This window comes from Prionailurus bengalensis, chromosome B2 (assembly GCF_016509475.1).
Source record: "Prionailurus bengalensis isolate Pbe53 chromosome B2, Fcat_Pben_1.1_paternal_pri, whole genome shotgun sequence".
Lineage (NCBI taxonomy): Eukaryota > Metazoa > Chordata > Mammalia > Carnivora > Felidae > Prionailurus > Prionailurus bengalensis.
Window position 1 is genome coordinate 105,146,355 of NC_057349.1, and position 23,141 is coordinate 105,169,495.

At 36.5% G+C, this 23,141-nt stretch overlaps 1 pseudogene; it reads left to right on the forward strand.

Moving 5' to 3' along the window:
• The first annotated feature begins 1,733 nt into the window (after positions 1-1,733).
• Positions 1,734-12,318, forward strand: LOC122489910 (annotated as a pseudogene).
• The last annotated feature ends 10,823 nt before the right edge of the window (positions 12,319-23,141 follow it).

The following is a 23,141-nucleotide window of genomic DNA, read 5'->3' on the forward strand; positions in this document are numbered from 1 at the left end:
TTTATCCATTCTAATACCTTATGCCTCTTGATGGAAGCATTTAGTCCGTTACATTCAGAGTGAATATTGAAAGTTATGAATTTAGTGCCATTGTGGTACTTGTAGAGTTGGTGGTTCCGGTGATGTTCTCTGTTACTTTTTAGTCCTTGTTGCTTTTGATCTTTCTTTCTCCACTCAAAGTGTCCACTTTAATATTTCTTGCAGGGCTGGTTTAGTGATCATTATCTCCTTTACTTTTTGTTTGTCTGGTAACTTTTCATCTATCTCTCTTTTTATTCTGAATCACAGTCTTGCTGGATATTCTTGACTCCATATTTTTCTAATTCAGCATGTTGAACATATCATGCCATTCCCTTCTGGCCTGCCAAGCTTCTGCGGACAGATCTGCTGTGAACCTGATTTGTCTTCCCTTTTAAGTTAAGGACTTTTTCCCTTGCCTTTACAGCATTCTTTCCTTGTCTGTGTATTTTGTGAATTTTACTATGATATATCTTGATTTTGGCCTGCTTTTGTTCATTTTGATGGGAATTCTCTGTGCCTCTTGGATTTGGATATCTCTTTCCTCCACCAGATTAGAGAAGTTTTCTGCTGTAATTTGTTTAAATAAACCTTCTGATCCTTTTCCTTTCTCTTATTCTTCTGCAACTACTATGATACAAATGTTATTATTATTTAAGGAGCTACTGAGTTCTCAGTCTACATTTGTGATCCAGTACCTTTCTTTTATTCTTTTTCTCAGCTTCATTATTTTCTATAGTTTGTTCTTCTGTGTCACTGATTTGTTCTTCTTCCTCATCCAACCTTGGTGTCATTGCAACATTCAGTTTTGCATCTCAATTATAGGATTTTTTTTTAATTTCAGTCTTACTAGTTTTTATTCTTTTATCTCTGCAGTAGGGATTCTCTAATGTCTTCTACGATTTTCTCAAGCCTAGCTGGTATCCTTATGATTCATGAATCTCCTTTGAAAACAGAGGTCATAATAGTGTGACCATCAAAATATGTTTAAAAATTGCTTGTTGCCCATTTTCTTATAATGATGCTCTGTCTGCACTTCCTGGAGTTGCTTTCCAATTGTGATTCTGAAGCTTTTATTTGTGAGATACTCCTGTGACTATCTATTTTGGGAAACAGAAAAAAAGGACACTTCAAAGTCATCTGGAACAACCTCCAAGTCAACTAAACCTCAGAGTTCAGAGTGTCAAAATAGATATTTCCATATGGCCAGTGACAGGTAATAATGACAGACAAAATATGTACATAAATGATGACTCACCGGGCTTGGTTTGCACTTTCTATGTATGACACATTATTTGAATGTTTTATTTCATACTTTACTTACTTGACTTTTCTTCATGCTTACCAGTATCCATTTTGTCATTATGGACAATTTAATTCCTCACAGCTATATCAAGAAAGCTTCTATAAACCTGCTAAAAGCTAAGACACTGTACTTGAGTTACAGGGGGAAAAAAAAGCCAAACTGATGGAGTGGTTGGAGACAAGTGTTTCTGAAGCCTATTCACTTTCAATTTGTACATTTATTTTTACTTTATTTATATATATACACACATTTATATGTATGATTTCTTACTAAAGGTGTCTTTTTTTTGTAATTACAAAAATCGTTTTTAACTAGTTTTCTTGTAGCTACATAAGTGGAACACACGCACATAAAACTAAGTCCCTGAACAACTGGTGCTTGGGAATTGGGCCAAACTCCACAGGTCTGGAGTCCAAGACGGTAGCTTTTAGAGACAGCGGGTTTTTAGTGTTTGTGAAGAAAACAAGAAATAAATTTCCTTTCTCAGTATATGGCCAACAACTGAAGATACATAAGGGAACACTCCACACATTTTACTAAATTTCTTTAAAATGATTTTGTCTGTCTTTTGCAGGTGACTTGTATATGGAAGACACAGACACATTTTTATTCAAATTGAAAGGGTATTATTTTGGTTGTGACACCCTTGATATTGGTTTTATAGAAAATTTAAGTGATTTTGAAATTAAGGAAGATGGTGTCTTCATAATCACATACTCCAAATCTGGTGAGTTCTGTATTATAATAGCTAATGTGATACTTTTATAATATGGTAACTCTGTATTTTTACTAGTATTATACATGGACATATGCAGTTAATCTATTGGATATTATAGAGTTAACTGAATTTAATATCCTATAATATAAGGTATCTTACAATGTAGCTGTAAGTTTTTGGTTTTGTTTTTGTTTTTGAAAGAGAGAGGATACAAGCAAGGGAAAGGTAGAGGAAAGGGAGAGATAATCTTAAGTGGGTTCCATGCTCAGCTGGGACGTCAATGTGGGGCCCAATATCACACTTGTGAGATCATCACCTGAGTCGAAATCAAGAGTTGGATGCTTGAACAACTGATACACCCAGACACTCTGCTGTGTTATTTTTGATTTGGACAAGGAAATGGAGAAAGTACTAAAGTAGAAATTGAAGACACCCTATTAAACACTGAGTTGCCGAAGTGGGCTGGGAAAGGATGCAGAAATATTTACCATTTAGGCAGATACTTTGGACATACAGTTGAAGCTGTATTTAATAACTAAGTACATGAGAAGGAAGAAAATTAGGTTACACTAATTTTCATGTTTAATAAACCTTAAATTATCTGGGTAATATTTTGTTGTAGCACTCAGATCAGACTAAAACATATATGTGTGTGTATATATACATGAATGTCTATTCAAGACCTTTGTCCATGTTTCAATTACACTTTAGTTAATTTTTCTATTTGTTGTCGGAGTTCTTGATATATTTTGAATATTAACCCCTTGTTTAATAAATGATTTACAAATACTTTCCCCATTTAGTATGTTGCCTTTTCATTTTGTTGATAGTTTTCTTTCCTGTACAAAAGCTTTTTAGTTTGATACTCCCCCACTTGCTCATTTTTGCTGTGTTGTATTCGTTTTCAGTGTCATATACCCATTCCCACAAAAACAAACAAAAAAACAAACAAAAAAACCACATTGCTAAGATAAATGTCTTTTACCTAAATTTTCTTCCAGGAGTTTTATCCTTCTGGGCCTTACACTCATGTGTTAATGTGTTTTGAGGTAGCTTTTATGTCTGTTGTAAGAGTGGTTCAGTTTCATTCTTTTGCATGTGCCTGTCCTATGTTGGGAAAATAGGACAAAGGAGCCATAAGTTCATTAACCATACATGGGTTGGTTACTTTTGGACTCTCTATTTTGTTCCATTGATCAATGTGTCTTTTTTTGTGCCAATACAATACTGTTTTGATTAGTGTAACTTGGTAGTATTATTTGAAGCCAAGAAGTCTGATGCATCAGGCTTTGTTTTATTTTCTCAAAACCACTTTGGATATTTGGGCTCTTTTATGCTTACAAATTTTAGGATTGTTTGTTTTATTTCTATGTCAGATGCCATTGTAACATTGATAGGGATTGTATTGAATATGTAGATTGCTTTATGTACTATGGGCATTTTAACAATGTTGTTTCTTCTAATCCATGAGCAGGGAATGTCTTATCATTTGTTTTTGGTTTCTTCAATGTTTTCTAGCAGTGTCTTCTACTTTTCAGTATACAAGTCTTTTACCTCCTTAAATAAATTTATTCTTGCATATTTTATACATTTGATGCTGTCATAAATTAGATGTTTCTTAATTTCTCTTTCTGATAGTTTACTTTTATTGTACAGAAATGCAACTTATATTTGTATACTGATTTCATATCCTGCAACTTAACAACTTAACTGAATTTATTTGTTAGTTCTAAAGTATTTTTGGTAGAGTCTTTAATGCTTTCTAAATATAATATCATTATCATCTACAAATAGACAGATTTATTTTTCCTTTCCAATTTGAAAACCTTTTATTTCTTTTTCTTGCCTAATTTCTCTGGCTAGGATTTCAAATAAAACTAGTGAGAATGGCCATCTTTATCTTGGTTGTGATTTTAGATGTAAACCTTTCAGTTGTTTGCCATTGGGTATGTTGGTAGCTCTGAGCTTGCCATAAATGGCATTTTTTAAGCTAATATATTTTTCTTCCATACCCATTTTGTTGAGACTTGTTATCATGAATGGATGTTCAGTTTTGTCAAATGCTTTTTCTGCATCTATAGAGATATAAATGTAGTGTTTATGCTTCATTTTGTTAATGTGTTATATAACATTGAAATGTGGGTGTTGAATAATTCCTGTATCCCAGTAATAATTAGTACTTGATAATGGTATATTATCCTATCAATGTATTATTGAATTCAATAGTTTGCTGATACTTTGAGGGTTTTTTTTTTTTACATCTATGTGCATCAAGAATAATGGCCTGTAATATTCCTTTCTTATAGTGTCTTTGTCTGATTTTTATCAGGGGAAAGGAGGCCTTGTAAAATGAGTTTGGAAATTTTCTCTCCTTTTCTATTTTTTTTTTTGGAAGAGGTTGTGAAGGATTGATATTAATTCTTTCTTTTTTATTAGAAAAAGTATTTTTAAATTTTTATCAGAGTAACACTTGTTTTCTTTTATTTTTCTATATAACAGACATGGTCTGCCTCAGGCCATTTGTACTCACAGATTCTTTTTCCTGTAAAATTCTTCCACCAGATATATGCATGGATTACTCCCTTCCTTCCTTTAGGTTCTTATTTACAAATTATATTCTAATGATAATATTTTAGGTGATTATATTTTAAAGTTCAGCTTCACTGGGAACTCCAAAGTTTTTTTTTTGTTTTTTGTTTGTTTGTTTGTTTGTTCTTTGTTTTTTACTGCTTTAATTTCTCTCCACAATATGGTACTTATCACCTTAAAACATACCACATATTTTCATATTTAATTTCTTTATTTATTACAAGGTGATAGTTAGAAAAATAGTATTGTATTTGCACAGGAAAAAATTGGCCTGGGTAGGAGAAAAGACCCAAAATACAACTCTATGTGTATAAGAGGACTCAATATATATAAATTTAAGCATAGTCTACTTATTAATGGGGAAAGGATAGTATATTTAATGTTGGGAAATCTGGATCACTATATAGGTATCCAGAATACACAACTGGATACCTAAGACCACATACAAGAGTCAAATCCAAGTGTATTTGAGATACTAACATTAAGGACAAAAGTATACAACTATTTTTATCAGAAGGAAAAGGAGAAGAAAAGAAAATCATTGTGACTTAGGAATGGTGAAGAGCTTCTTAAACAAATGTCCCAAAAAGAAAATGGAGGCAAAACATTTGATAAATTCAATTACCTGAAACTTAAGGATTTTGGATTTTGCTTCACTAAGAATTGCCTGGGCAAAGTGAATAGGTGAGAGAAAGAAAGAAAATATTTGCAATATCTACAATTGAAATATAATTAATATATACACTATATTAGGGCTACAAATCAAAAAGTAGGGGACAGGAATCTGAGTATAAAAAGAGGCAAATAAATGAGCTATTAATTTAAGGAAGAAAACTGCCCTCCACCAATACCATCAAAAAACACAAAGTTGGTAAACTATGATATGTTACTTTGCATCTATTAGACCAACAAAAATGAGAAAGGTGAGTAGCTCTGAATGCTGATAAGGAATGCACAGAAATTTTCATTCATTAGCATATTACCCCTGGGAGAGTAGATTGAAGCAATCATTCTCTGGAGAGTAGTGTGGCACTATCTGGACAACTGAAATACAGACATACCAGGAAATTCCTACCCTAAATATCAGTCCCCAACAAAATCTCATACAGGTGCACAGGGAACATGAATAGGGTGTTCACTGAAATGCTGTTTGGGGCAGGGTGTCCTTTGGAGAAAGTAGACAGGTCAGTGCATGAATGCATACCCTGAAACATACACAGCATCTGTAAGGTGCAATGGATCAGAGGTAGCAATAAATGAATGTTAAACCACAGTGCACAGCGACAAACAGAATAGAATGATGCACATGGATTGAAAATACAAACAGGCACAATATGTATTACATATGAACACATTACAGCAAAGAATGCACTTTAAACCTCAAAGCCTGCCTGTGTATGGTGGGGGAAGGGGTAGGAATGGAAGCAGGAAATAAGAATAAAAGGAATAAACAGATCAGGGAAGGCCTACAGTGAATCAGGGATGTTAATGTAGCATGAACTGAAGACAAAGTTTAGTATCTCATTATGCTAACACCTGACCACCAAGCAGGCCAAGAAAGAAAAAAAAGGAAAAAGGAAGGAAGGAAGGAAGGAAAAAAAAGAAAGAAAAAGAAAGAAAGAAAGAAGGAAAGAAAGAAGAAAGAAAGAGAGAGAGAGAAAGAAGGGGCAAAATGTGAAGGGTGGAATGGAGGACAAACTGAAAACAGATACTTGAATTTTTGAATCTCTGTAGAGGTTTTTGCATCATATTGTTGAATCTCTCAAGAACTGTGTTATGACTGATAATCCCTTGAATTATCACAGCTGCCCCCTGAAGCAGCTGTGATACCTTTGATACCTGTGATACCTGTGATACTTCAAGTGATACCTCTTGCAGAAGCAATATTTGGGAAAAGTGGAAGGATGTAAGAAACCCGTTTGGAGCTTTCTAACAATGAGTTTTCATTGAATTTGAGCTCCAGCTGTCATAACATGTAGGCACATGTGGTCTTGGTCTTCCCTGGTCAACACTGGAGGACTATAATCACCAACATTAAAGCATTTGGAGGACCAGATAAGGTGCATGCCACACAGCTGCCAGCAAGGAAAGTGTGCCCAACAATGATCTTGATGACCAGGTGCTGCTTAGCATGGGTGATTAAATGGTATTGGGATGGAAGGTTAAGATGGAAGGTTAGGATGGGAATTGATGAGGTGCCAGTGGGTTTTCTCATTTCAGAAGTTGTTTGACTCTTTCTGGGACATGTGACTTCTTGTTGGGCTACGTTTAAAGTATTGCCTGGATAGATCAGAAGCATGACCTTTATAGAAGTTGTGTTTTATCTTAATAATTCCATATACGAAGCATGGAAATGAAGTGTAAGGAATCTGGAGTAGGCAATCACACCCATGTATTCTGTGGCAAATGTCCACTCTAATAGGAATTAAGAGAAATAGTCATCATAAGAATTTGTCACATCCCATTCACGGTGAAAGGTCCAAGTTTATGCATCATCTTTCTCTTCCTATCTCCATGTAGGTGTCACAGGGCCTCCTTTAGGGATTTATAATAAACACAGTTTCCTTACGTGGACATCATGGGCACTGTAGGAAACATGGGGAAGAAGGGAAAGATGGAAAGTGACTCCTTCAGTGGAATATCTTTTTGTTTTTTTTCTTAGTCCAAGGAGTGGAGTTGCAGAAGGAAATCTGGAGGCAGGCATAGGAGTTAATTTAGAAGTCCCATGTATGAAGCAGAAGAAAGCATAGAAGAGTCAAAGAAAAATTTGTGGGACAAATGCTCATGGAGTTTCAAATGGAGAATCTCCTGAAAAGAAAAATAATGGCAATGTTATTTTGTCTTTTATTCATGTTGTATTTTTTTATACATTAAAAATCCATTCAGATGAAATTACCAGTATACTTATTTAATAACAAACTTTGATTTAAAAACTGATGGCACATCTATCTACATTTTGGAGAGATTTGTGCATCATTAAAACAACATTTTTGCTTTACAGGGACCATCTGGTTTCAGTAGATATTAAGCTTAATTTATTTTGAAGAACATCACAAAAGCACTGGGAATCTGGAAACAGTTGATCAAATCCCCTTCTTTGAGTACAATTTTCAAAAAATGGATTTGTTGAAAGGGCATCTCCTTGTCTCTTCTTTACCCACCTCCTACATTACTTGGTTCCTAGTGGAGAGGAAGAACAAAAAAAGCCAACGTAGGAAATAGACCATGGCTGCTGAAAGATAACTGCTCTTTTTCATTATTTCATTTTGTTTCATTAAATTGACACTGCATTCTTCCAGGTGTTAGCAAATGTGACATTTGACATACTTTAATTTTCAATAGCCATTTGTGTTCTTATCTTACAGTATCTGATTTTTACCTTGTTCCCTTTGTTTTCTGATTATATAGGTAATACAGCCATTAAAAAATGAAAGAGTATATAGGTGTGTATTTTATTTACTTTATAGAGTATAATGTAATATATACATGACATATTACATATCCTTTCAGTTTTTATTTGGCTACATTATTATGCATACATATCACACTAGCAATTCTTTCTTTGCTTTGTGTGTCATTTCAACTTCCTTTTCATATTTCCAGCTATTTTGATTGGGTACCATGGAGGTGTGCCTTGAAAGGTAATTGACAGCCACTAGGCCAATCATGAAGGGAGAGCCATTGCAGAAAAGGGGTAACCCAAAACACAAAGAAGCCTGAATGTATACATGACATGGTTAGGAAACTATAAAGATTAAATAACAGGCTTCATGCAATTGGAAGTTATTAGGATAAAAATATGACAAAATGAGAGCATGAAAAATAGTGAATACTTCTTTCTTTGCAAATTACTCATGTATACAGAAATCCTAAGGTCATTATGTGCTCATATTTTCACTTTTCAAAGAATATGACATTGGCAGTTACAAGTACCTTTGAGGGATTCATCAAATGTTTTCTAGAAATAAAATGTAAGTAAACTTACATAAAGCAAGTAATGCTTGCTGTCCTGAGGTGAGGGTTTTGCTTTTGTTTTTTTCTAAAGAGTGAGAATGGGAGAGAGGGATCAGGTAGTGGTAGAGGGAGAGGGAAACAGAGAATTTTAAGGGAGCTTCACACCCAGCCTGGAGCTAGATCTAAGTACCCTGAGATCATGACCTGAGCAGAAATCAAGAGTAGGATGCTTAACCAACTGAGCCACCCAGGTGCCCCTACCTTGGTGAGTTTTTAAGCTTATTGAATTTGGCTGAGGATACAAGAAGCTGAAGTAGAGTTGAATGGGGATGAGTAACCAACTTATCAAGCCAGGTGGTAGTGTTGTCTTGGAGGACCTTGTTATCCCATTGCTACAAATTATGCTTCCCTCTCAGGAGACTCTCAAGAATACAAAGTCATATCACCAGGAAATATTTACATTTAATCACGAAAGAGTGTTTCACAAGCTCAGTGAGAAGCATCACAGTTCAGATCACAGGTTTGGAGTTTTGCACTGCACATTGCAGGGGGCACCTCCCAGGAGCTTCAATTTGATAAAGTTTATTATTTTTCTTCTTTTTTATGGAATTTGTACTTATTTTTTGAAGTAATCTGTATACCCAACATGTGTGTCAAACTCACAACCCTGAGATCAAGGGTTGAATACTCTATCCACTGACACAACCCTGAGATCAAGGGTTGAATACTCTATCTACCCACCACATTCTTTTCTGAGAAGCCACTATAGCTGGTTGATCAGAAGCCAGTTCTGCTCAAGTAGACATGATGATCTGGAAGAGGAGAATTAATATTAGTCTCTAATGCACTGTGTAGAGCTGAAGTGACTCATCTGGGAGGCTGTATGTTCCATGCAGCTATGTGCTTGGGGAGACCATGAGGAGAAGGATGGAGAGGATTCCTTCCTCTGTTTTCCCTCTTGGTTTTTCTAACCCTATGGTAAAGTGATTTTCTGTCTATATGAAATGCATTTTTAAGAGACTAATTTCTCTTTGAGTTCATGTAATTATTTTCTGGTAGACGCTGGATGGTTCTCCCATAACCAGATGCTAGGAGAAATCTGGAATCCAGCAGGACACTTCCTTTTACTTCTTTGTTATTAAAAGTTCCTATATCTTCTAAGACTGTAGTAATTTTCAACATATTCAACATATTTACCTAATGGTGTGTCTGTTTTGGGTTTTTTTGTTGTTAATTTTCATATTTATTTATTTTTGAGAGAGAGAGAGAGAGAGAGAGACAGCGTGAGTGGGGGAGGGGCAGAGAGAGAGGGAGACACAGAATCCAAAGCAGGCTCTAAGCTCTAAGCTGTCAGCACAGAGCCCATGCTGGGCTCGAACCCACAAACTGCGAGACCGTGATCTGAACCAAACTCAGAGGCTCAACAGACTGAGCCACCCAGGTGCCCTATAATGTATCTGTTCTTCCCAAAGTGTTAGGAAGCCTTTGGTTTGACCACATCAAAGGTTGGTATGAGCACAAAAGCCTCTTCAACATTGAGTTTGTGATATAGTAGGTGAGGAAGGTGAAAAACATGACGTTAGTGACTTCACCAAAGCTGTAAGCCAGGTTAGCCAGATAAATTGATTGTTTAAGCCCAGAACAGCCAAAGGATGACATCAAATTTGAGTTCCCAGATTAAGTTTACCAGGAGATGTTTTCCAATATCATTTCTGTAGTTTTGTGTGGTTTTTTTTTTTTTACCAGCTTTTCATTTACAACTAATACTGGAACTTTCTTTTCAAAATTGTCTGTGTGTGAAAAATTGCCTGTGTATGTGTGCAGGCGTGCATATGTTTGATTGTTTTGAGTCAGATAATTAGTCTCCTTTATGGATCACTAAACCTCTTTTCTGTATTATTCATTCTCGTACCATTCTATGTTATGTTTACCACTTGGGGATGCCTCTCTTGGGACACTTAAATGTTGTTTGCATTGTGTATGGTTAAGCCTTGCAAGAAAAATTAAATGAAAATGACTGTGTATGATTAGGAAGAATTCAGTTCCCAGTAACAGGAAACTAAAACTTTTGTTTTTGTCTAAAATAAAAGAACTTCTACTGTCTATTGACTGAGTCCCAGAGGCAGCTATCCTGATGCTAGCTGTAGCAGTCAAGCATATATCCAGAACGTCCTAGAATTTTGTCTTCCCTACATATCACATTTGATGTGACAAAGGTGTCTCCATTGATAGTAGCAGGATGGTTGTTGTAGCTCCAAAGTCATGTCTTCAGATGAAAACCTATATATCAGAAAGAGCAGGAACAGAAACAAAAGTTTTTTTTTTTTACTACCTTTGTTCCCACCTTTTCTCGAAGAAAAATCACTCTTAGAAGTGTCTGTTTGAATTCCTCTTTCTGTTTCAATGCCAAAATTGGGTCACATGACCACCCTAGACTAATCACTTATAGAGGACAATGGGATTCCCATGAAGGTCTTGAATCGATCAGAATCATTACCATAAAGGGGCTGGGCACCGTTGCCAGAACACCCCCAGGGATCTCTTAGTGGAAAAGAAGAGAGAGCTGTAAGAAAGGCAAGACTAAGGGCTGCCACCTACTGAGTTTTTGTCAGTAGTTTCTGTTACATCTGCTTAAGGTCATAATACCAAGCCTAGACTCTCTTGTTGAGTCCACATCACTTACCTATGAGATATTCAAGTATCTAGCCAGGCTTGCACCTTCTTCACAATGTGGCCCCTCCATTGCCTCCAGCCTCATTTTCCATATTTCTCATCTGAGACCTGTTCCCATATAGCTCTGGGGAAACTCAGCTTCTGATACTCCTGTGACCTGACATCTCACACCTTTCATGGAACCACAATACTCGTTCTGTCCACACCACATACATTCAGGTTGTCTATCTAGAAAATTCTTGATTTTGCGCTAATTCCCAAAACAAATTTATCATCTTTGTTGAAATTTTCTCTGAATTCTGTTACACAATCACTCTCTGCCCATAATGGATCTTTGTCCTGAATTCCCAGCACTGATCCTTTATTGTGCCTCAGTTCACTTGTACCATCACACAGGGCAATACCTGACATAGAGTAGCTACTCCCCAAATACTTGCTGTTAGGACAGATAAAATGAAATATGAATGTTCCTAAAATAAACCCAAACGTTCTCTAAAACAGTGGACAAGTGAAGGGTTAATTTACCAAGAGGGAATAAATAAGTCACTTCTCATGGTCTAACTCCATTTTCTAAGCAGCCTAAGCACTTACAATTTTCACTCCCATAATGATATTTAGCTGCACCTTCTGTGTAAGTCTTCTTATAACGTGCATAATTTATCATACTCTGATTTTTTGCAGGATCTCAGAGGTTTATGTTAAAAGTCTGTAAATTTCTGGTGTAAGAACTGAGAGAAGAGACATGGATGCTGTACTGAGACAGGTCACATTTGAGAACATGAAGTATGACCCCTGGAAAATTATGACATTATACTGAGCACTGAAATTTAGGATACAAGTAAAGGTCATTCCCTTCACAAAGGTGAGGTTGAACAGTGAATGGCTGTCCTGCAGTATGTTACAAATGAACCAAACTATGGCTTCTAAGTTTCTTGGCTGATGTTCCTAACATGGAGCCCTCATGGCCCAGTGCCCTTCTTTAGACAAATGATTTTCCATGATTTCATCTTGGTGCAGTTCAAAAGACTATAATATTTGGTCCCTGAATGAATCTGATGAATAACCTAAAATCACAAGGCTTTCTCCATGGCCCCTGGAATTCTAACAACGCCTAATACAATGTCTGCCACAAAATGGATGTTCATTTAGTGTTAGACTGTTTCCCCCTGTTAGCATTGGCTCAGCACATGACGATGAAGTAATGGTGGGCTGTTGGCCATCACTGGCAGCTCTTTGTGATTTATCCTAAACATGCCCCAGGGCTGAATTAACAACACATAGTCACTGTTCTTTTGTTACTGGGCAGAACTATCATGGGTCCACAAGTAAACCAGAATCTTACATCACAAAATGTATAAGGATATCACATTTATCTCAGTATGTCCTACCTCTGGTGAGTGAGTTTTTGAATGAATGAATCCTCTATCTTAGTGACAAATTTGAGCATGTTAGAATATTTTTGTTATTTTATGCAATCTTTCTAAATTGTATTTTATGATATTCTAACTTAGTAGCTGGAAAATCTATAATACAGAATTATAGTCATAAATTTTGCTTTTTTTTTAATTAAAAAAAATTTTTTTAATGTTTATTTATTTTTGAGACAGAGAGAGACAGAGCATGAACGGGGGAGGGTCAGAGAGAGGGAGACACAGAATCTGAAATAGGCTCCAGGCTCTGAGCCATCAGCACAGAGCCCGACGCGGGGCTTGAACTCACGGACCGCGAGATCATGACCTGAGCCGAAGTCGGCCGCTCAACCGACTGAGCCACCCAGGCCCCCCATAAATTTTGCTTTTAATCATAGGGTTCTGTGCACCTCTATGTCAAGTAGCAATAATATTGACTTAGAGTTCTCTACATTAGTATCTCCTTCACTTGATCTCTTTGTATATCTTTACCAATTCAATTTAACAATATGAATCAGTGAATCACTGGTAACTTGGAGCCGACCTGAAGCGGGGATATACCCTTCCCTTACGCTCAGCACACCCTATCATGTTGTAGACGTTATGACCCTTGTCAAGTGCCACTTTTATTGCACAAGCAATTTGTTTTCTTCAAAAAAAGAAAATTTTCTGTGCGTATACATCTTTCACCCACCTGAAAATGAGAGACTCAAATGGCTAAGAAGACAAATAGGAGAAGCTCAATTTCCTTGTGGAAGTGATGCACATCCCCACCTGTTTCTTCTGCACAGACATGTATTTTTCTCTTACATGTAACAGAACGTTACTTGCACCGGCTTACCACTCCAGCACTGTTTGGGTTTGTGTCTTCAGTTTTGTTCTTATTTCAGTTTGTTTCATTTATTTGTTTACAGTTCAGTTATTTTACAATCGGTGTTCCTTTTTTTTTTTTTTTTTGGCCTCTCCTATCAGCCTCTATTTGTCATCACAACTCTGTGTCCCTAAGTTAAAGTAAGACCAATGTAACCTACAGTGGGTCAGATAGAATAATTACAGGTGAGCCATTCCTAACTTTATGAGCTTGGGCTATATTTAAAAAAACCTCTCTGACCATCCATGTCTTCATCAGTAAATACTTGCACAAAGACATCTGGTTTTTGGAATTTTTAAAGGACTTCTATAAACTATAATAGCCCATGTTAGCCTTGAAAAAAATGGTAAACAAGTTGCAGGAGTTTTCTTCTTTTCCAGGTGGCTGACAGCTGATGAATGGGACTAGTTATCTTAAATTACATCATAATTGCCATAATGAGTTTGTGTGCCCCTTGCCATAAGGTGGGACAGTGAAGGGCCATAGCCATGTGCAGGAGCAACTGGGGCCTAATGGGGCGAGGGGAGTGAAAGTCCAAAAAAAAAGTGTTGGTGTTTCTCCCAACACTGATGCATCACACCCCTCTTCCCAGAACCTTTGTTGAAGTAATTTCTTTGCTTTTCCTTCCAGGTGCTTTTGGAGACTAGAAAAATCAGATAACTGTTGAGCAGAATGAAAGGTTTGATAAGATTCTCCAAAGGGAGATGAAAGATTTTTCCCTTGAAGTTCATCTGAGATATGAATGTAGAACAGAATTCTCAGCAATGCAAGACTATTTTAAGAAAGCACTTTCAGAAGGAAATATATTGAGTTGTATACCTTCATCCTGGACAGTCATTGGCTCATTATTGAAAAACTTTAGTGATTAATAAACATTAATATGCCACCTTTACATCATTTGCTGTCTGTGGCCTGTTTTCCATTTTCTGAGATTCCTCAATTTCAGATAAGGAGAGGATTCCTCCTTTGTTTTGCAGTATTTTTATGTAATAGTTTTTAATTTATGTTTAGAAATTCCAAAGCTCTTGAGCAACAAAAATCTTAACATGTTATTGATTTGACTTCTTAAAATAAAAAACATTTTCATTTATAAAAAACTACATATGGTCTTTCTACATACTTTACATTTTAATTTTTAGGTATCTAATGAGTCAATCTTTCATTTTATGGCTTCTAGGATTTATGTCTAACTTAGAGCGAGAGTGTTGCTATCACAAGTATTTTCATGTATTCATTAACCATATCTGTATTTAGTATAAATATTTATCTTATGCTGTAAGACAACCACCGATTTTTTTTTTTTTTTTTTTTTTTAAATTTTTTTTTTTCAACGTTTATTTATTTTTGGGACAGAGAGAGACAGAGCATGAACGGGGGAGGGGCAGAGAGAGAGGGAGACACAGAATAGGAAACAGGCTCCAGGCTCTGAGCCATCAGCCCAGAGCCTGACGCGGGGCTCGAACTCACGGGCCGCGAGATCGTGACCTGGCTGAAGTCGGACGCTTAACCGACTGCGCCACCCAGGCGCCCCAACCACCGATTTTTCTTAATAGGTAACAAATAAGTAGGCCCAAGATTTCTTGGCCTGTGTCTTAAATAGCCATCATTTTCCTTCTGATTAAAATTATCTTGTTCCAAACAATTGTATACACATGAGTGGGCTTCTGTAAATGGCATATTTTCTGTTGGTATACTTTTCTTTTTCATTACCATGTCATAATTTCTAACATAAATTAATAAACTGTCAGGAAGACTTGTGTTGGAATTTTGGTATTATTTACTCTTAAAACGTCATTTAAAAACTGACATCACCACTAACCAAGTCTTCCCATTCAGATGTATTGTACATTCACCATTTATTTATGTTTTCTTTCGGGTCTTTGGTAAAGATACATGGTCCTTTTATAAGCTTTGCTCATTTCCTGTGAAGATTATCCTAAGCAGACCTAGATGGTATCTGTAGCTATTGAGAAGAGGATATTTTTGAGTTACATTTTCTAACTGCTGACTGCTGCTCATGGTTTTTTGCTGACTTCAGCATCATCTGGATTTTTTTGGTTGTAAGCCTGACTGAGTGAAAACAATGCAGTCAGTTTGAGCCTGTAGTATTTGGATGCTGCCATGATCAGATTCTGTAGACTCAGGGGTGTATCTCTGTGTGTTTGTGCCCAACTTGGGGGTGCTGGCTACCTCAATGTCTTTATTGCACTTTGCTCATTGCTCTCTTCATCTTTCTTAAGAAATGTCCACAGTTGCTTCCCTAAACAGTACTTTAAACAAGGATATAAAAAGCCCTGATTCTTGCATTGGGAGAGGATTTCTCACTCCCATGACCTGCCTTGTTCTACCACCTCTTGCCTTTCTGAATGCCTATCTCATAATTCCATAGCTGTGGGGTTAGTGAGTAATGTAGATCTTCAGAGAAAATTTCCTTTTGTCCTCCTTGCTCCTTATTTATTCTCAAGCAAGAGTTTGTGTGTGGTAGAGTGAAGGAAACCTTGTGCTTAAAAATATATTTGTATGACACCTTCTTTATACAAGATATTGACTTTAGAATTACATATGCATTATCTCCTTTATTATTAACAAAATCCTTATAAGGTTGGTGGCGTTTCATAACTGAAAAAATGAGATGTTGAGAATAAGTGAAATTTCCCTTGGGCAAATAGGTAGTGTTAGCACTCTTATTCAAACCTACTCTGTCTGACTCTGGAAATGAAAGATCCTTAATTCCTTTCTCTTAGCTCTTAGTTTCCAATTAGGGATTGAGCTTGATTGAAACGGAGTTTTCAGTTTAACATGACTCAAGTCTGTCTGGTTCATCCCATTCCAGTGAGAGACTGGGAGGTGTGTTTCTCCTTAGTCCTTAGAAATGGAAGTATTTAGCCCTTCTCTTCAGTGGTATGAATTTTAGTTCCTTATTCTCCTGCCCAAAGTTACAAAATGTGGCCTAAGCCCATAATTATCAAATGTGCCCAGAAAAGGAAACCTGCATACTTACCAAGAAAGGGCTCTTCCCTGTCGGGAATTTTAGTTTACCTAGTTCTTCCTGGTTCCAGAGATCTAAGGTGCTTAAACTATAATTGTACTTTAGTTGTTTTTTAAACTAATTTTAGCCAGGGGAGCATAGGCCTTTATGACCTACTCCATCCTACTTAGGAGAAGTCTCATCCAGTGTCTTCACAACGATTTGACCAGTTTGGGTGGTTTCCTGTCACTATTGACAAGTTGTTGTGGTTTACTGTTTCAGTTGTAGCTGAAATATCAACTTACACTTTGTGTTAGGAATTTCGCTCTTGGTACTTTCACCCTCAGATATATCTGCGGGGCAACATGGGTCTGACGTATATTAAGTAGTCTTGGTGCAAGACATTGTTGATGGCACAGGTGTGGTATCAATGATTCCCGATTCCTGGAAATACTGTGGTATTATAAACCATTCTGCTGAACCACTTAATCCTGCTGTGCTCCATTTCTCTTATTACCATAAAAGCTCTTTTACACATTATATTTTTGAACTATCATTGGGTCTAGGAAAAGAGATAAAATTACCAACTTCAATTCAGCAGTGGGCAAACTGAGGTTTCTCTAGGTAATCAGTGAACAATTTTCATTTTAGCTCAGCCGATCAACAGGCTGTTATTTCACAATATACAGTGATGTTTCTGTCTACATGAAGAACATATTTCTACTGCCTTTTTCAAGGATCCATCTCCAAATTTTCTTTTCTTTAATGATCATCCCTGAGTTCAGGCAAAAGTTTTATTTCAAATAAGATACACAACACTATAGTGCCAATTTTTTGGACATTCAGCATATGGAAAAAGCCTGGTTTGTGTGTGAAAATATAGATTTCAAGGCCTTACTGCATAGAACTTCAGATTTTGCAAGGTTTCAGGAAGGCCCAAAAGTCTTAGCTTTGTGGGCACCCTAGAACCACACTTCAAGTGATACTTATTTATGGTTTCCATGTATGTATCTGCATGGAAATGTGTGTGTGTGTGTGTGTGTGTGTGTGTGTGTTTCTGTCACTATGTCTCTATCTTTCTATGATATTATTACATGAGTTAATTTCTAAAAATTTAATCAGTGATCTGGTGACTTCTTCTCAAATTAATTTCCTTAGAATTTTCTCATCTTTTTATTTTGGATACTCTGAAATATGTTTTGATGCCCCCAGACTACAGAGGACAGTTATTAAGTTTAATTTAAGAACAGGTTGTTTTTATGGAATATGTGTTCTCTATACTGATACTGATTTCCTGAATAAGATTACATTTCTAACCCTAAAAAATATTTATGATGAAATATAATGTGCATTATAGTATCTGAACAGCAGCTAGATGCATGCAGTTTGAAAAGATAAATCAGTGTCACTGTCTGAGTGAAATAAAATCAACATTGTGGACCCAGAATGCCAAGAATTATTGTTATTTATTTTCCTTGATTGATGATTGCATTGGTGTTCACTTTATAGATTCATTGTGATGTACCTATATGGTTTGTGAACACTGACAATTTATTTTAGTTGATAATAAACAAATTAATTTTATTTTATTTATTTATTAAAAAAAATTTTTTTTTCAACGTTTATTTATTTTTGGGACAGAGAGAGACAGAGCACGAACGGGGGAGGGGCAGAGAGAGAGGGAGACACAGTATCGGAAACAGGCTCCAGGCTCTGAGCCATCAGCCCAGAGCCCGAAGCGGGGCTCGAACTCACGGACCGCGAGATCGTGACCTGGCTGAAGTCGGACGCTTAACCGACTGCGCCACCCAGGCGCCCCAACAAATTAATTTTAAAGAGGAGACAGAACATGAGAAGTGATAAAGGCCTCTTTATTCATATATATGAAATTCAGCTGTAAAATCCTAAAAATGTTCTATGCATCTATGGTGCCAGGGTCTGTGGCATATATGCACCAGGGTTTCCTGCCTACATTTCAGGAAACCTAGCAAGTCCATTCTCCACTGTCTCCACTAATGAGTCTAAGTGAGACAAGCATTACTTGGGTCCTGAGACAATCTGACGGGAACAAAGCATCACATCGGGTTATTTAAGATCCAGAGAATGTACCAGTACTCAGATTGTTCCTACCCATTGGGAATAATAAGTAAACAAAATATTCAATTGTCACCTTCCAACAAGATAAGATAACCTGAGGATATTGTGGTAACTGGTCAATTATTCATTTCTCCCATAATTGTGTTCTGCACAATTTTTCTTCAACATTTACCAAGAGTTGATGAACTCTTTTAGTATTTGAAGTGCTACATCTTCTCTGCCAACAGAGAACTCCACTCAAAAATCACAAAAATAGGTCAACACCACAACGTATCATAGTGAAACTTGCAAAACACAAAGATAAATAGAGAATTCTGAAAGCAGCTAGGTACAAAATGTCCTGAACCTACAAAGGTAAACACATAAGGTTAGCAGCAGACCTGTCACTGAATCTTGGCAGGACAGAAAGGACTGCCAGGAAACATTCAAAGTGCTAAGTAGGAAAAATATACAGACAAAAATTCTTTATTCAGCAAGGATGTCATTCAGGATAGAAGGAGGAATAAAGAGTTTCTCAGACAAATGAAAACTGAAGGAGTTCATAACTACTAAACTGGCCCTGCAAGAAATTTTAAGAGGGACTCTTTGAGTGGAGATAAAAGAAAAGACCAAAATAATAGAGGCTACAAAGGACCAGAGAACATTACCAGAAACCCCAGCTCTTCAGGTAACACAATAGCACTGAACTCATATCTTCAATAATCTCCCTGAAAGTAAATAAGTAAATGGAATAAATCCTTCTATCAAAGGACATAGGGTATCAGAATGGATTAAAAAAAAAAAACAAACAAGATCCATCTACATGCTCCCTATTAAAGACACCTGCAGATTGAAAGTGAGGGAATGGAGAACGATCCATTATGCTAATGGATATCATAAGAAAGTCAGAGTAGCATACCTATATCAGACATTCTAGACTTTAAAACAAAGATTGTAAGAAAAGATGAATAAGGGCATTTTATCATAATCAAGGGGTCTATCCATATTTATGCCCCAACCATGGCACCCAAATATATAAAACAATCACAAACATAAAGAAATTCATTGATAATAATACAATAATAGAAGAGGACTTTAACACCCCACTTACAGAAATGGACATATCATTTAAGCAGAAATTCAATAAGGAAACACAGGCTTTGAATAATACACTGGACTGGATGGACTTAACAGATATTCAGAACATTGCATCTTAAAGCACTGGAATACACACTGTTCTCAAGTGCACATGGAACATTCTCCAGAATAGATCACATACTGGGTCACAAATCAGCCCTCAACAAGTACAAAAAGATTGATATCATAATGCTATGACACTTATAATCACAAGAAAAAATTTGGAGCCCTGAAATACATGGAGATTAAAGAGCATCCTACTGAAGAATGATTATTTTAACCATGAAATTAAAGAAGAAATAAAAAACATATATGGAAGCCAATGAAAACAAAAACACGACAGTCTAAACCCTTTGGAATGTAGCAAAGGCAGTCCTAAGAAGGAAGTATATTGCAATTCAGGCCTATATCAAGAAGCACAAAACGTCCCAAATACACAACCTAACCTTACACCTAAAAATGTAAAGGAACAGTGAATAAAGTCCAAAGCCAGCAGAAGAAGGGGAATAATAAAGATTAGAATACAAATAAATGATATAGAAATGAACAACAACAGCAACAAACTGGAATAACAAATCAACAAAACTAAGAGCTGGTTATTTGAAATTAAGAACAAAATTGATAAAACTCGTAGCCAGAGTTATCAAAAAGAAAATCAAAAGGACCCAAATAAATAAAATCATGAATGAAAGGGGAGAGATCACAACCAACACCACTGAAATACAAATAATTATAAAAGAATGTTATGAAATATTATATACCAGTAAACTGGGCAACCTGGAAGAAATGGTCAAATTCCTAGAAACTCACAAACTACCAAAACTGCCATGACCTGACCTGAAATCGAGAGTCCCACAATTAACCAAATAAGCTACCCAGGAACCCTAATATTTACTTCTGTAAATATATTAATTGTATATGAGCTAGCTGTTTCCAGCTACATACTCAAGATGTGCCAGACTAAAGCACTACTTCTTACCACGTGGTCTATACTTCTTGTATCTAAATCCATCACTTCCCTGTGAGATGGACAATGGGGGTTCTATGTTTTACATTAAGCTTTGTCATGAATTGTAAAGTCCAAAATTTTCATAAAGCATTCTTCAGTAGATTATCATCAACTGAATCTGGTAGATTGTGTCATGAAAAAGTAAGTTGATTTAGAGGTATTTTCATGTTGAAAATTAAACTCTCCTAGTAAATATAACAGCTCTGATTGTACTTGTCTTTGTGTTTAAAAAAAAAGCACTGCTTTGATCTCTTTATTGATATTCGGTGATTTCTTTCAGATGGAAGTGCCCATTGCACTTGAGAATAGAGCCAACTGAAGTTTCTTCTTTTTATGAGATTGATAGTTATTCTTCAACACTGTATCCAATTAATTGATTTTAACTTCCTTTGAAGCGTATGGGAGGGAAATAGAAGAAAAGGAGCATCTCTTAAGAAGTCAAAGGTTTGTAAGAGAACTGCAGGCTATCATGCACATTTTTGTTAGTGAGAATCCAGAGCTGAAGTAGACTCTCTACCTGCATTTGGGGGTAAAAGTCAAGAGGGTAATTTACTTTCAAATCTTGACTTGATATAAGGACCATAGGAACAGTAACCAATGGTTTTATGTTCTGAGTTGCATATCAGATAAGCTCACTCTAAGTTCTTTTTTTGACAGCTTTGTGGAGGGACTATTTATATACCATAAAATTAACCCCTTTTAAGTGCATGACATACTAATGCTTAGTAATTTAGCATGCAACCATCACCACAATTCAGTTTTAGGACAAGTCTGTCAACTTCCCAAAGTCCCTTGTGTCCTTGAGCAGTTAATTTCTGTTTTTGTGCTCCAGACCCAGGCACACAATAAGCTACATTCTGCCTCCATTCATTTGTCTTCTCTGAACATTGAGGTTTATTCTTGTGGTAGCATTATATGTTTGCCATCTGCAGCTTGAAATAATGCCTCTACATTCTGTGTTACTTCATATTTTTGGTCCTGTAAGGATGTTTTAGGAAAAAAGTGGATAAATACTGATCAAAGGCAAATTCAATTAAAAGGTTACATGAACATTCCCTAGTTGAGGTAAAACCAGGAAGAATGATCAATAATATTTCTTATGAATGCAAAGGATGAGTTCATTGACTATACTGTCACAACTCCAAATATATGTGCCAAGAAGCAAAGAGATGCATTCTTGGAATCCAGGAAAAGGGAAAGTGTGCATTTTCAATATTTATGTGCTAGTCCATTGTTTGTTTTGCAACATAAAGTAGGTAAACCACCTCAAGTAGCTTGCATTGTTTGCCCTTTAGAGAACATACATATTGGGCGGCAAAGGTAGACATTGTACGAATATATATCAAAATGAGTCAGACACTTCCAGTGTAATTCCAGGGAGTAATTCCAGGGAGTAATTCCAGGGAGTAATTTTTAGAGACCATTGAGTTCTAGCACAGTAAGGAAAGTTTTCCACAATTGGTACAATGGAGTACTAGTCCATATAAATATGTAAAGGGGGTGATATTAGCTTGATGCTACTCTAGGATATGTCAGGGTAACAGGGTAACAGAGACATAGAATGTTGTCAAAAAGGTATATGTGAAGTTTACAGACTTTTGTTTCATATCACCTTGTCTGGGCAAAGCACGTGGGGGAAAAAAAGGCATGAGGTGCTTTGGGAATGCACAATTTAGGGCACCCTCCATTAACAAAAATGGAGAAATGCTGGAAAAGTTTCAAAGATATTGTAGAGGAAGTTGAAATTAAATTTTTTTTTAATTTTTTAACGTTTTTATTTATTTTTGAGACAGAGAGAGACAGAGCATGAACAGGGGAGGGACAGAGAGAGAGGGAGACACAGAATCAGAAGCAGGCTCCAGGCTCTGAGCCATCAGCCCAGAGCCTGACGCGGGGCTCAAACTCACGGACCGTGAGATCGTGACCTGAGCTGAAGTCGGACGCTCAACCGACTGAGCCACCCAGGCGCCCCGAAATTAAAAATTTAAATAACAGAAAGAAAGAAAAAGGAAAGATCAGTTGTATCTTAGAATTTGGATATTTCAGGTGGCTCAGTCCGGTAAGCGGTCAGCTTAAGCTTGGGTCATGATCTCACAGTTCGTGGGTTTCAGTCCCACGCTGGGCTCTGTGCTGACAACTCAGAGCCTGGAGCCTGCTTCCAATTCTGTGTCTCCCTCTCTCTGCTCCTCCCCTGCTAACCCTGTCTCTCTCTCTCAAAAATAAATAAATGTTAAAAACATCTTTTTTCATTTTGGATATTTCACTTATCATAGATTTTACCTTAATATAATTTTTCACTACTGGTTTTAAAATATTATTTATCTTTTTCTTATGGCATTTTAAAAAATGTTTATTTATTTTTGAGAGAGAGACAGAGAGAGTGAGGGAGGAGCAAAGAGAGAGGGAAACAGAA